This window comes from Podarcis filfolensis, assembly GCF_964270895.1.
Source record: "Podarcis filfolensis genome assembly, chromosome: 15".
NCBI lineage: Eukaryota > Metazoa > Chordata > Lepidosauria > Squamata > Lacertidae > Podarcis > Podarcis filfolensis.
This window is the reverse complement of record NC_139618.1, coordinates 24,077,759-24,092,706: the sequence shown is the minus strand read 5'-3', so window position 1 is coordinate 24,092,706 and position 14,948 is coordinate 24,077,759.

The following is a 14,948-nucleotide window of genomic DNA, read 5'->3' as shown; positions in this document are numbered from 1 at the left end:
GAAGAAGAGGTTCGCCACCTCTCAAAAGAAGAAGAAGAAAAAAGAACACAGACTATGATGGACCCATTGCACATGGTGACCTTTTCCTCTTTCAGCTGTTCCCAGCTGAAGAGCTGATGGTCAGAAGGGGACCAAGGGGGTGAAATGGGCTCTGCACCCCTGTGTTAGATCATCCCCAGTTAAGAACAAGAGAAGACTCCTGCTTGGTCAGACGGTCTTTCCATTTATTCCAGCATCCTGGTACTCACAATGGGGAAACCTACCGAAAGGGCAAAGAGGCAACCATTGTCCCCTGTTAAGTCTCCTGGGAGCTGGTATTTAGAGGTATACTCTCCCTGACAATGGAGGTTCAATATAATTCATTGCCATTGATCAATCACAGTTAATAGCCATTGATTAACCCACTCTGAAACAAATTGCGCTGTCCTCTCTGGAGAGTATTTAAAGAAGACTATAAAATGTTTATTGAGGCAAAACTCCCTGGCCTCGCCGGAGAGATTGGCTTATTATACACACGCCCTGGAAACGAGGGTAATAAAAAAATTGGGTCAAGAGAGAAAAAAGGAATTAGACTGTGCAACTTCCCACCTCTGGTTCATTGGTCCTAACGGGATGCTTGCAAGGTACCAAAGAGATGATAATGAACAGCTCAGGTTTATATTAACAGAGATGAGGCTAAATTTGGAAAGCACTTTAGTTGAGAATCAATTAGTATCAAATTCACTAAGATGGCCTGCTGGCCAGAAGGATAGGTTTGGAGGGCCTTTTTAGTATCAGACCCTGCTGGAGTGCTGGCCCGAGAAACCATTGGCATCACCCATTTGCCCTGGAATGGATCTGGGTTCTTCAAAATGCACTTCTAACAGAACAATACAGTGGCACCTCGGGTTACAAATGCTTTGGGTTACAGACTCCGCTAACCCGGAAGTAGTACCTCGGGTTAAGAACTTTACTTCAGGATGAGAACAGAAATCGTGTGGTGGCGGCACGGCAGCAGCGGGAGGCCCCATTAGCTAAAGTGGTGCTTCAGGTTAAGAACAGTTTCAGGTTAAGAACGGACCTCCAGAACGAATTAAGTTCTTAACCAGAGGTACTACTGTCCCAGAAAGAGGGTTGACCAAAGACGTTTCTGCTGCCTGAACTGGAGCAGAATATAGCACCTTCTCCCAAAGTCACAGAGTTATTCTGGCAGCTGAGGCAGAGCATTGCCCAGGCTCTTGTCCTTTTCCCTTGCTGCAAAACCCCAACAATAATGAATTAAACAGCTAACCATTTGCCTCCTTTTCATGGCGACCTGAAACAGCTGCCTAAAGATGGTCCACTCACTTTGCCTAATGGTAGGGCTGGGCCGAAGACAGGGGCAGACATGATGACCATGGTGAAAAAATAGATTTTAATACAGTGCCACCAATGCACATAGCAAGTTATTTGTGTTTATTTCTTTCATTGGCATCCCACTTGCTCTTCCACCATGGAATTCAAGGCAGTGTGTATAGCAGGGCAGGAGAGTCTGTGGGATGCCACCTGCTGGACTACAACTCCCAACACCCCTCACTGGGCCGGCCTCACACTCTCCTTGAGTGTTTTTGTCTGGCAGGAATGCGTCCAATGCTGGCAATGCCTTTTGCTTGCCTGGAGGTAGGCTAGAGAGTGTTGCCTGTAAGCCAGTTTGTTGCCTGTAAGCCAGTTTGCTGTACAGTGGCATAGCGTGGGTGGGGGCACAGGACAGTTCCCCCAGGCACAAAACTGTTACCGGCACAAAATTTCAACACCCGGTGCTGCCTCAATACAGCTATGTGCTTCCGTTGCAGGGCTCCATTGAAAACGACTTCTCCATGTGAAACAGAAAGGAACTCTCCAGACAATGGAACAATTCTTCTTATCTCTGTGGCTGCGACCTCCTGGGGAACTTGGATGCTGTTAGGTGGTTGACTGTGCATGCATTCACTGTCCGTTTCCCTCCCACCCTCCCACCCATCCCCTTTGTGCAGCCCCGGGCACTGGCAACCCACGCTACACCACCACTGCTGTACAAAGGTAAAATAGACATTCACTGCTTTGCTAATTTTTGCCTCTCGCCCCACCCATCGCTGTCATTTGGCCCTCAGGTGGAGGGTAAAGGATGTCTCCTTCCCCCCAATTTAATGCATTTATGTCTTGCATCACAACAAACTGAGTGTGTCTGCATCGAGAGCCAGTGTGGTGTAGTGGCTAAGAGCGGTAGTCTCGTAATCTGGGGAACCGGGTTCGTGTCCCTGCTCCTCCACATGCAGCTGCTGGGTGACCTTGGGCTAGTCATACTTCCTTGAAGTCTCTCAGCCCCACTCACCTCACAGAGTGTTTGTTGTGGGGGAGGACGGGAAAGGAGAATGTTAGCCGCTTTGAGACTCCTTAAAGGGGGTGAAAGGCGGGATATCAAATCCAAACTCTTCCTCCTCCTCCTCCTCCTCTTCTTCTTCTTCTTCTTCTTCTTCTTCTTCTTCTTGAGGGCACAGTGGCCTTTGCGGGAAAACAAGGTGCCCGTCTTCATCACAGATCCCAACCAAAGCAGAAATTTACCCTAACACTATGGTTGGTTACATCCTCAGATTAAATTAAGGACATTTCTCACTCTAACTGACCCTCCTTGACCTCCGCCCCCATTTTGTGCCATCCCCTCACCGCAGAGCATTTTCTATCAGAAGAAGGGTGAGCACCACTACCACAACTACGAGACACAGCACACAAACCTTCCACCGTCCTGAAAAAACTCCTTAATCCTGATCAATAGGGACATTTTTCACTCCTTCACAACTAGGGCTGCCATACGCCTGGATTTCCCCAGACATTTATTGGGATTTCAAAGGTGGAATTGACATCTGGGGTGGGGGGAACTTCCAAGAGGATCTCCGATCCACAACTGACAATCCTTGGTCCCCCATTCCCCCCCCCGCCCCCTTGCAGAGCATTTCCACTACCACCAAACCAATGGTACACAACACTCACACTCTCCCTGAGAAAACCCCTTAATCCCAATTTTATTTTATTTTAGTTTTTGGTAGATTTACTTACAAACACCCCCCCAAATAAATTTAGAAAGTGTTAAGATTAGACACGGACACACAAACACACACACACGACTCCTTGCGCTCCACTTGCCCTTTCTTCCTGCCCAGGGTGGCCCTGCCCTCTTCCTGCCCCTCAGAGCTGGTTTGTCATGTGGGGCTGGGCCTTGGCAGCATCAGCATCTCATCCTCCTCACCCCAATGGAGGAGGTCAGCAGTGGCAGCCATGGAGAGGCCATGAAGAGGCAACGGGATGCTCCCTCACAGCTCCTGCTGCCGCCATTGTCATCACTCAAGGCAAGCACCAGCTCATCCTCCTTCCTGAACTCAACAGTGGCGGGGGGGGGGGGAATAGGGACATTCTGGTATCAAATCAGGAGCTGAGATGGCTTTCATATTTCCGGGACTGTCCCTGGAAAATCAGGACACTTGGAGGGTATGCGGTTCCAAGGCCTGCCCCTGAACCAGCTGCCTCTCCCTCTTCCACTTGCTCTGAGTCACGCTTTGGGGCTTAAGGTTCTTCACTTGCATAGCAAGGTGGAATGGGAGTGAGCAGGCTGAAGGCAAGAGGGAGCATTCAAGGTATGGCACAGTTGGTTGAAACTCAAGGCCTCTTCACAAGCTAACTTGTAAATGGCAGCTGGTGTTTCTCCTGGGGAGGGGGCAGTGTGTGAGTGTGGGGGCTAGGTAGGCAGAGCAGCCTGTAAGACCATGATGGGATCAGTGGCAGAACATTAGGCACCAGCAAAGTAATAAATAGTTAGATAGGTGCAACTTCCATGTCCATAGACAGTATATCTGAGGAGCTGGGAAGAAACCAATGGTGTAAGGACACAGGAAGAGCCCTGGTGTGTCAGAGCAAAGGTTTATCCCATTCTCACAGTGGCCAGGCAGGTGCTCAGAAGCAGGACATGGGTGCAACAGCAGCTCTATCCCTCTGCTGCTCTCCAGGGAGTGGTATTCAGAGGCAAAATAGCCATCAAGGTTAGTAGCCACCAATAGCCTCAAACTCCAGGAATCGGACGAATCGTTTTTGAAATCCACCCAATTTGGCGGCCAATGCCACATCTTGTGGAAGTGAGTTCTGCAGTATAACTCTGCGGGGAGTGAAGAAGCACTTCCATTTGTCTTTCCTGAATCTCTTGCTCTGCACTCAGCATAACTTCACACAAGACAAAGGATGGCTGTAAGACCATGATGGGAAGAAATTCATTCAGCTCCTATTTTAAATATAAATCTACCTAAGTTGGGCTTCCCAACACCAACACAAGGACTGAAACACAGCTGTCCTTAAATTCAGCATTTCTCCGAATTTTGCAGTGTAGTCCTCCAAGGGGGAAAAAAAAGTGAAGGAAGCATATTTTAGGGAGAAATGTGCATAAAAGGGTATATATTAATGAAAATAACCTGCTTAGAGAAACAGCTTGAAAAAAATCAGGTGAAGTCATGCTGAAGACCCATTTTGGTCCACCATCCTGATTCAAAATGGTGCCCAGTTGTCCAAATGACAATAAAGTCTGCTGCCTCCATCTATGAAACCTCCATGCCATGTTTGGTATCTCAAGAGGCGGCTGAGGCTATGCCCCCAAATGGGTAAAGTCACACTGAAGTCATGATTTGGAATAGCTGCCGGTGGCCCAACATCGACCAGAACTGCCACGTTCACTTCAGGAACCCTCTTGCCATATAGGGTGGTGATAGCTCAAGAGTTGGCCAAACCTACAGAGAACAGGTAAAGGTAAAGGGACCCCTGACCATTAGGTCCAGTCGTGGCTGACTCTGGGGTTGCAGTGCTCATCTCTCTTTATTGGCAGAGGGAGCCGGCATACAGCTTCCAGGTCATGTGGCCAGAGCAGCGCACGGAAACCCCATTTACCTCCCCGCCTCGGCAAGTCCTAGGCTCTGTGGTTTAACCCACAGCTCCACAGATGGACAGACAAATCACTTTTCGAAAATATGCAGTAGATAAATAAATGCAAGGAAGGCTAAGCAGGCAGTAAACTCCTTACAACATCCCTCTTACTTCTCCAGTGCCTTTTCCTTGCCTTTAGATGCTTGCCTCTTCCTGGAACGGTTACATAAATCCCTTCACTGTGCTCCCCCCTACCCTACCAAGCTGTTAAGGCTAGCTGCCCCCTCCCCGGTCCCCACTGTGCTTGTATAGTGACTGCCGTAAAAATGAGATGACATTCGTGGGGTGAAGCTGGGGACTCCAGCTCGTTATACGCAACATTAAAATTAAAAACAGGCCAAACTCACCGGGCTGCTGTCATTAAGGAGGCAGCGCTTTATTGCTCATTTTTTACTGCCAGATAAATAATGTTTCAGGTGTGGTGGTTAAATAATTTTCTGGAAAAAGAAGTTTGTGGATGGAGAAAGGGGGGAGCGACTAGCTTCATCCGCACAACAATCCAATAATCCTTTCTCAGCACTCCATCCATCTCTCTCCTCACAACCTCCTCCATTGCTCCCCGGGGTCAATCTGTGTTTTGGCACTGAAAACCTCCTCCTTGACAGTTCGTATCGAAATATAGGAGCCAAGAGGGGGAAAAACCCAAGTATATTTGAGCTCCTTTAAGTTGCTAGTCCATGTTAAGAAAAGACAAACATGTTCGACAAATGAGACACATATCCATGGCTGGGCATTCATGGGACAGAATGGACATTGCTGAGGCTGTAGCACGAATGTAAGAAGAGGATTGCTAGATCTGATTGGAGCATAATAAGAGCCTGGGTGCTGGATCAGGCCAGTGGCCCATCTAATCCAACATCCTGTTGTCACAATAGCCAACCAGATGTCTTTGGGAAGCCCAAAGGCAGGACCTGAGCACAGCAGCCCTCTCCGCACTTATGGTTCCCAGCAATGGGCATTCAGAGACCTATTGCCTCTGACAGTAGAGGCAGAACATAACCATCATGGCTAGTAAGTTGATAGGCTTGCCCAGTGCTTTTTTCTAGGAAAAAAGGTGCCGGAACTCAGCGTCTCAGTTGCCAACTCAGATGCCGAATCCAACGCCACCTTGAAACCAAAATCACATGGCAAGATGCCTGGCTCACTGCCCAGGCTGCTTTGGCCACCATCCTGTATACCTTGCCACTTAGGGACTTCGTTTGCTGGGTGAGCAGACTTCTTAAACAAAGCAGGGCAAAAAGAAGGTGCCAGAACTGTGTTCTGGCACGTTCCGGCAGGAAAAAAGCCCAGGGCTTATCCTTGATGAATTGAAAAGGTCCAGGCTCATAAATGTGGTGCTCTGAATGATGTTATGCGTCCTCTGACCCTGGTGATTCCATCTCTCATCCATGAGAAATAGCCATTCTCCTGCCATAATCACCTTCCCCTTCCCCAGCTGCTGCTGAGATGTGTGGTGTAGGCAGTAGAGCAGGGGTCAGCAACCTTTTTCAGCCGTGGGCAGGTCTACCGTCCCTCAGACCATGTGGTGGGCTGGACTATTTTTTTTTGGGGGGGATGAATGAATTCCTATGCCCCACAGATAACCCAGAGATGCATTTTAAATAAAAGCACACATTCTACTCATGTAAAAACACCAGGCAGGCCCCACAAATAACTCAGAGATGCATTTTAAATAAAAAGACACGTTCTACTCATGTAAAAACATGCTGATTCCTGGACCGTCCGTGGGCCGGATTGAGAAGGCGATTGGGTCCAGTCCCTGCGCCTTAGGTTGCCATCCCTGCAGTAGAGGGAGCAAGCTGCCATTACCTTTCAACCATGGAATGTATTCTGCAGCCACTCAGCAGGATGCAAGTGGATGGATGTGCAGTTGCTAAGCAACCACAGGGTACTTCCTCTGATCCACGAACTGGCAGAATATGATTCTTGAACACCATCTGTGGAATGACCAATACAGACTGATAGGACAGGCCTGTACAATAGTCAAATTAATTATTACTGCAGACAAGCCTTTTTATTATCTATCAATCTATTTCATAAAATTTATACAACACTTGATTGTAAAAAACAAAACGAAAAGCAGGGGTGGGAATCCTGTGGCACTCCAGTTGTTGTTGGACTATACCTTCCATCATCCCTGACCACTGACCATGCTGGCTTGAGCTGAAGTCTGACATCATCTGGCCAGCCGCAGGTCCCCCAGCCCTGGGCAAGCTTGATCTTAAAGGGCTCTTGTCTCCCTGTTAGGGTGGAGATGAGTTTGCCCTTTTCCACTGCTGCAAGGACATCCTTTGAAAGCAAGGATTGGGCTGGCTTTTCCAAAGAGCTCTGTGTGCGCGTGTGTATGTGAGAGAATTTGTCTGGATGCATTTGTGAATGAATGTGTTTCCAAGAGAGAGACCGAGAGAGAGAGACAGAAACGGGGATAGAAGGGTGAGGAGAATGGCCCCATCTGCACTAAGCATTTAAAGCAGTATCATACTACTTTAAACAGTCATGGCTTCCCCCCAAAAATCTTGGGAACTTTAGTTTGTTAGGATCATAGAATTGTAGAGTTGTAAGGGACCCCTGCAATGCAGGAATCTCAGCTAACAAACACACTAACCGGCTGTGTATTCACATAAACAATTCTCTTCTGTATTTTTATCGCAGTATCAAATACTTCTCTTGCACATAATCAACACAGAAAGTACAACAATATAAATGGAAGTCCCAACAGATCAGTTCATTCATAAAGTCCAAGTATCTGCTAGTTTCTGTTCCACATATGTCCTTATATGTTCATGAAATCCAAATGGGAGCTTACAATTCCACAGAATCTTGACAAGGATTCCCGGAATAATGTCTTGTTTCGCCTTCCTGGGCTTCATCAGTTGTACATATTCTAAACAATATAAATGAATATAATATCGTATTTCAACATATTATAACAAATAGGAATACTGTAAACAATTATACCATAGAGGAACATACCGCATGTAGTATATCAAAATAATGGAACTTATGACATGGTGGTTTCTGCAGTAAACAACAACTGTTACATTGTAAGGTTATATAGACAGGCGCAATATTGATTTTAGTTACAGGTGACGGCAATGTGCAACTACAAAGTTTCCTTCTTAAAGTGATCCCTTTAAAACAACAGATGTGAAACAAACTTTATCCATACACAGGCTTGTATGCATAGAGGCTTGTAACTAAAATCAATACTGCATGTTGTTTTACAAGGAATCTCAGCTAAAGCATCCATGACAGATGGCTATCCAACCTCTGCTTGAAAACCTCCAAGGAAGGAGGGTCCACCACCTCTTGACGGAGACCGTTCCACTGTCAAACAGCTCTTACTGGCAGAAAGTATTTTCTGATGTTTTGTTGGAATCTCCTTTGTTTGTTAAGGGTGTTGAGAGTTGCTAGGAAACCCCTAGTCCCCTCACAGAGCTACAGTTACCAGAGTGGTTGAATAGACATTCTCTCTTCCCAGGGAACTCTGGGAATCGTAGTGGCGATTGTAGCCCTATGAGGGGACCAGAGGGTCTCCCAAAAACCCTCAGCACCCACAGAAGCCTGGTTTTGCAGCTTGACTTGTACTGCAGAAAGAGGGGGAGGCAGCAAGTGCCAGATTGTGTTCCCTCTTTGTACACTAAACTGGTTTATACACACACACTTGCACACCTCTCTGTGTTCTCCAACCTCACAAGCAAGAGGCATGATCAGAGTTCAAGGACACATTCCAGCCAGGCAAAAACACTCAGGGGACTGGCTGAAGCAGTGCCAGCAAAGGATGTGGTCTGGATAGGGTTCTGAGGGCCAGAGAGAGAGAGAGAGAGAGAGAGAGAGAGAGAGGCATAGAGGGCTGCATCCAGTCCCCACCCCAGCACAGGGGATAGATGGCCTTCAGTCTGGGGTTCAAATCCCTCTTCCCTGAGGGTGGCTTTGGGCCAGTTATAATCTCTGTCTGGCCTGCCACAAAAGGTTGTTTGTAAGAATAACATAATTCCACATGCACCAGCCTGAGCTCCTGGAGTTGGCGTGATGCACAGAAAAAGATGGAATTATATCCCAGCTTTCACAGGCTCGTGGCAACAGGGCAATCTTATTGCATGCATCAAGCATTCACGTCGGTAGATAAAAGCCGACAACGCGATCACCGGAGAGAAGCTCCTTTGGTGGCCCAGCGGTCTGATGGCTGGATTAACGATACTTAAAACGCATTATTTGCGATAGTCCCCTGGTTTCTGAGCATTTGAAGCGAGCGCTATTGAGCCTTTGTCCTTTGCACAGCACCTGGCTGGTACACGAAGACTCTGACCTTGGATGGGTCCAGATGCTTAATAGAGTCTTTCAAAGCTCTGGAAAGCTGAAAAGGTATATTTTAGTTGCTTAGTGCATTATTATTATTATTATTATCCTCATCCCTCTCCTTCCAAATTGCTTATTGCTTCTTAATGTCAGGAAGCACCCTGGAGGGACAGAAGCACTTAAGCTGCATTCCCTTTGTTATTGGCTGACGGAGATGCGCCAAAATGGTGCCTTCTTTCCTGGTCCAAATTGGAAGATGCTGCTTCTGGCAAAGCTGTGTGGGTAGCAAGTGGGCTTTTTTCCTAATCAGCCGGAAGGCCATCGGCTTCTCCCGTAATGCAGCAATAAAGCTTCCAGCAAGGTAAGGAAGCACACATCAATTTCCCGAAGCTGTCAACCAATTAACAAACATTTTTGTTTATTACTCGTCTGCCTTTGAACCGATGAATCCATTAAGGTTAACTAAATGTATGTATTCCCAAGGCAGTAATAGGGGCTCCCCCTTTTCTTCTGAGATAATGAAGGCAGGGTAAGGTAACATACAGTTTTATAAGTCACGGGTAGAGTGGAAGAAAGGTGGCTGGACTGATGGGGGCAAACTGTTGCTTGGTCCCCTTACTCCTGGTACTGCTTCCACCTGCATCAGGACAAGAGGTGAGATGGCAAGGTCCATCCAATTGACCAGGCTGAGAACAATTGCTGAGAACAATTGCCATTTGCTCCTGGCTACATCAGAGGACAGATGAGAGCAGCAAGTACCACTCGGTTGGCCTAGCTGGGACCAAGCTTCATTTGGCTCCTTCCTTCCCAGAACTGCCTCCATCATCAGCGTTTGGTCCCAGAAGTGGCAGGGGAGAGATGAGAGAGCAGCAAGGCCCACCCCACTGGCTTAACTGGGATCAAATTCCATTTGGCTCCAGTCCCCTCCAGTTGCCCTTCTACCTGTAAAGCTAAAGGGACCCCTGACCGTTAGGTCCAGTCGTGGCCGACTCTGGGGTTCATCTTGCTTTATTGGCTGAGGGAGCTGGCGTACAGCTTCCGGGTCATGTGGCCAGCATAACTAAGCCACTTCTGGCCAACCAGAGCAGCACATGAAAATGCTGTTTACCTTCCCGCCTATTTATCTACTTGCACTTTGTGCTTTTGAACTGCTAGGTTGGCAGGAGCAGGGACCGAACAACGGGAGCTCACCCCGTCATGGGGATTCGAACCGCCGACCTTCTGATCGGCAAGTCCTAGGCTCTGTGGTTTAGACCACAGCGCCACCTGCGTCCCTTAGGCCCTTCTACCTACCTGGTTGTTAATAGCAATTATGCAACATTGTGCAAATACTAGGACCTGAACTTGCTTATTTTCCTCTTCCCTCCTCACTCTCTTCTTTCCTTTTCTGTTTTGTGTATTCCATTGTAGGCCATAATTTAAAGCACCTTAAAGGCACCAGCTGAAAGGTGGCATGTAAAAAAAAAAAAAAAAGAGGAGTATATTAACAGGTCAAGTAAAGTAGGAAGATCAACCGGGAGGTGGGAACATGGAATGCTGCCTTATACCATTTACCCTTCTAATCCAGTATTTTCTACACTGCCTGGCAGGATCTCTCCAGAATTTCAGACAAGGGTCTGTCCCAGTCCTGCCTGGAGTGGGTTGAAGAACAACAATGGTTGTGGTACGTAAAGTCAGCAATGAGAGTTCCCCTCCCTCCATGCTAGCAGCACACCACTCCCTTTTGTACCACATATTCTATTTCATTACCTTCCAACATTTGCTGATGCAAAACCAGAGATACATGTCTTCCAGGATGTGCTCCTGGCTGAGTCATGTGACTCACACCTTGCAGGTGCGAGTGCAGCAGGAGAGTGCTCAAGACTGCGGTGCCCAAAATGGCTCTTGATAAGAAATGGGATGTGCCTTTTTTCCAGGGCCCTTGGAAGGTAGGCTATTTTGCTTTGCTGGGTTTGCTGGAGAATGCCCTGTTCCGTGGGATTTAGCTTCATTGCTTTCCACCACAGCCAACTTGTTCAGACTATGGCTGCTGCCATAGAGAGAAGTGGCCAAGAAGAGACTGCGACTCCTCATAAAACCCTATGAAAAGAAAACCAACCGGGCGAGAAGGAGACAATTTTTTTGTTTGAGTTTTCGAAAAGAAATCCTCATTTCAGAGAGAAAGTCTTTCCAGCTGGGAGGCTTCAGCAGGAGCATGACGGCTGTGTTTGTGTGTGTCTTTGCCTCCCACCTCCTCAGCCACAAATGTCATTATAGGGCTCCGTTGTCAAAGCGGGCAAGGGAGCTCCCTCTGCCGCCGGCCGCTTGCCATTGCGGCGGAAGATGCGTCAACCCTTCCACTCCAGGGGACTGAGGCACAAATGCCAGCCGACGTGCCCAGCTGTGGCGGTGTCAGCCATTTGTATAATGGCCCATTGTTGCTGGATTTAATTAGCTGTGGTTTGTTCGCTCGGCAGACGCAAATGAGGTTTTAATTTTTTGTGTGTGGCTCGAGAGGTGGTTTTTCTCTCTTTCTCTCTCCCTTTCTTTAACCGATTCCTTCCCCCTCCCACTCTCCAGACAGGGCTACGGTCCTCCTGCCACGGCCTCCTCTTTGCCGAACGCTTCCTTTGATGAAGGGAGGATCGGAAACAATGTCTGGAAATGAGCTTGGCGGGGGTGATGTGCTGCTTCTGCTCAGGCACAATGGGACGGGAAGGGGGTGATGTTCTAAAGTGGGGTTATCTATTGCAGACACACGGTCCCGAGGCGTAACTCCTCTGGCACCAGGAGCGTCATACGAGGCCCTTCTTGGCAGAGGGATAATGGGCCTGGCATATGCAAGGTGTCTAGAGATGTGATGTCATATTACAAAGAAACTGTTTTGTGTGGCAATCCAAAGCCGTCTCTCTAAACTGATATCCGAAGAGGAGGCCAAGTACCAGTCGTTGGGCCTCAGGAAAAACAAGGCTGGCCATTTTTGCAGGCTTGTCAAGAGTTGAACTTTGACCTCCGATGGGATTGGCTCCTGGGCTGGATCTTTCTGATTGGTGAAGAGCCCTCTTTAAGCATTTCTGAGTCACATCATCTCCAGATTTGGTATGGCTCAAGAGCAAAAGCCTCCACTGTTCCCCCATAGCTTCAAGGGCAATAGATCAGAGGGTCCCAGGTTCAATCCCCAGGTAAGGCTGTTAAGGGCTGGAACTCTGGAGAACAGCTGCCTGTCAGTGCAGACAATACTGAGGTGGATGGACTGAGCTAGATGAACATAGGAAATGGCAGCTATCTATGCTCAACCAACCTGGCGGATGTGATATGGGTTGAACCTTGTTTCCTGACATGGCCTTCTGACCAGCCAAGAACCCTAAATAAGCTCTTCTAGGTCACGTCAAACTTTTGAAAAATCGCCATACAAATGTTAAATATTATCATAACCCCTTCCTTGCTTTTCTGGCGCGTGGCCTGAAAGCAAAATAAACAAGCAAAACAGCTGAGCTGAGCTGAACTCCCTCCAGCGGGCTGGCAACCCCACTTATTGCTTAATAATAATTTTAAAATATATACCATTTATAGAGGAAAAAATGCATCATTTGTGCAGCAATTGTGGGGTCCCTAAATCCAAACTGGAAGTGACCCCCTCCCTCTGCTTCTCATGCCAGGGCCCAAAGGCCTTGGGGTGCCCTTGGGCCAAACACCTCACATGGTCCCCACCACAGAGGGTCTATATCTCCATTGTAGCAGGTCCAGAATGTTCTTGTCATTGGGTTTGATGCTCTCCCTGCTAAAGGACCCCCCCCTTATAATAAATCTACCTGTCAGTCCCCATGTCTCTCAGTTTCTAATGTTTCTATAAAGCCACCTCTCCGTGTTTCTGCAGAGGTTTGCCTTAAAAAAATCCATATGAAAATTCAGCCATTTTGTGCAAGCACCTCCTAACCAAACACATCTTAGCTTGAATTTTATGTAACATACAGATTTTTTTGCAAGCAATTTCCCCGACGAAATGCATGTTTGTATATCATTTCCAGTGGCATGTGAATTTTATGGCTCGCTTTCCCTTCACAGGTGAATTTTAGCACACGCTGTTTAGCTGAAGAAGTGCATTGAATTCAGAGAAGTCCAAATGTCAATGGGTAGCTGTGTTTTGGTTCAAAAAGTGTGAATTAAGTCGTTTCTCATTAAAATGCAAACAAACTTGAGTCTCCATCCCACATCCCTATCTGTGGTTGCCTTCTGTGTCTTAAAAAACAAAACAAAACTTCTCTGGCCACCAGAAGCTGAAAGGATGAAAAATCCCTGGTTCTCAGCCCTGCCCAGCTGCTCCCTGATGAGTAAAACCTAGAGCCAAACCATGGCAGTGGGGAGCGGAGACAAAGTTTCCAAAAAAAGCAGCTCTTTAGAAACGTGCCTGGTTTATTTCTGCAGTTGGTTGCAAGCCTTTGTGGCATAAATCGCCCCTGAAATGCCTCCCCTGACCTTTCCCATGTGAGACTGTTTTGCATAAATGAGCATCGCAGGCTCAGGCGGTTTGATCCTGGCAGGTTTGAAGCTCGATAGTCGGCTGCCTTCGGGCAGATGGGAATGAATGTACCAGACGGCGAAAGGAAAGGCCGGGGTCTCTCCGGGATGCCGGTTCTTTCTCTTCCTCCCCCCTGCAGCCCCACCTCACTGGCCATGGAGACCTTGCTGCAGCAGATGGCATTTGATTCCCTAACGCCAACATTTAGCCTCCTCTGGAGCTGGAGATGTAGCGTTATACCAAGGTGCGGTGCTTACGGGAAGGAGAGAAAAGGGCAAAATGCAGACTGCAGAGCCCTGTGACTGGCTTTGTCAGAATTCCTGGCAGCAGGGCTTAGTGGTTAGAGCAGGCGATATAGCATCAGAATGGGGTTCAAAGAGTGCTAAGCCAGCAGATCGCTATGTTTTTGTTGTTGTTCAATATTTTATTATTTTTTTATTGCATTCATATCTCAAAGTGGCACGCATGGTTCTCCTCCTCATTTAATCCCCACAACAATCTTGAGAGGTAGGCTAGGCTGTGAGGCAGTGACTGGCCCAAGCTTACCCAATGAGCTTCATGATCAAGTGGGGATTTGAACCGTGGACTCCCAGGTCTAAGTCAGATAATAACAACAACAACAACAACAACAACAACAACAACAACAACAACAACAACAATAATAATAATTTATTATTTGTACTCCGCCCATCTGGCTGGGTTTCCCCAGCCACCCTGGGCGGCTTCCACAAAGATCAAAAATACACTAAGATGTCACACATTAAAAACTTCCCTAAACAGGGCTGCCTTAAGATGTCTTCTGAATGTCAGGTAGTTGTTTATCTCTTTGACATCTGATAGGAGGGCGTTCCACAGGGATTGCTTCTCGCAATGAGGGAACCGCCAGAAGGCCCTCGGCGCTGGACCTCAGTGTCCGGGCAGAATGATGGAGGTGGAGACACTCTTTCAGGTATACTGGTCTGAGGCCGTTTAGGGCTTTAAAGGTCAGCACCAACACTTTGAATTGTGCTCAGAAACGTACTGGGAGCCAATGTAGGTCTTTCAAGACCGGTGTTATGTAGTCTTGGTGGCTGCCCCCAGTCACCAGTCTAGCTGCCGCATTCTGGATTCGTTGTAGTTTCCGGGCCACCTTCAAAGGTAGCCCCACGTAGAGCGCATTGCACTAGTCCAAGCGGGAGATAACTAGAGCATGCAC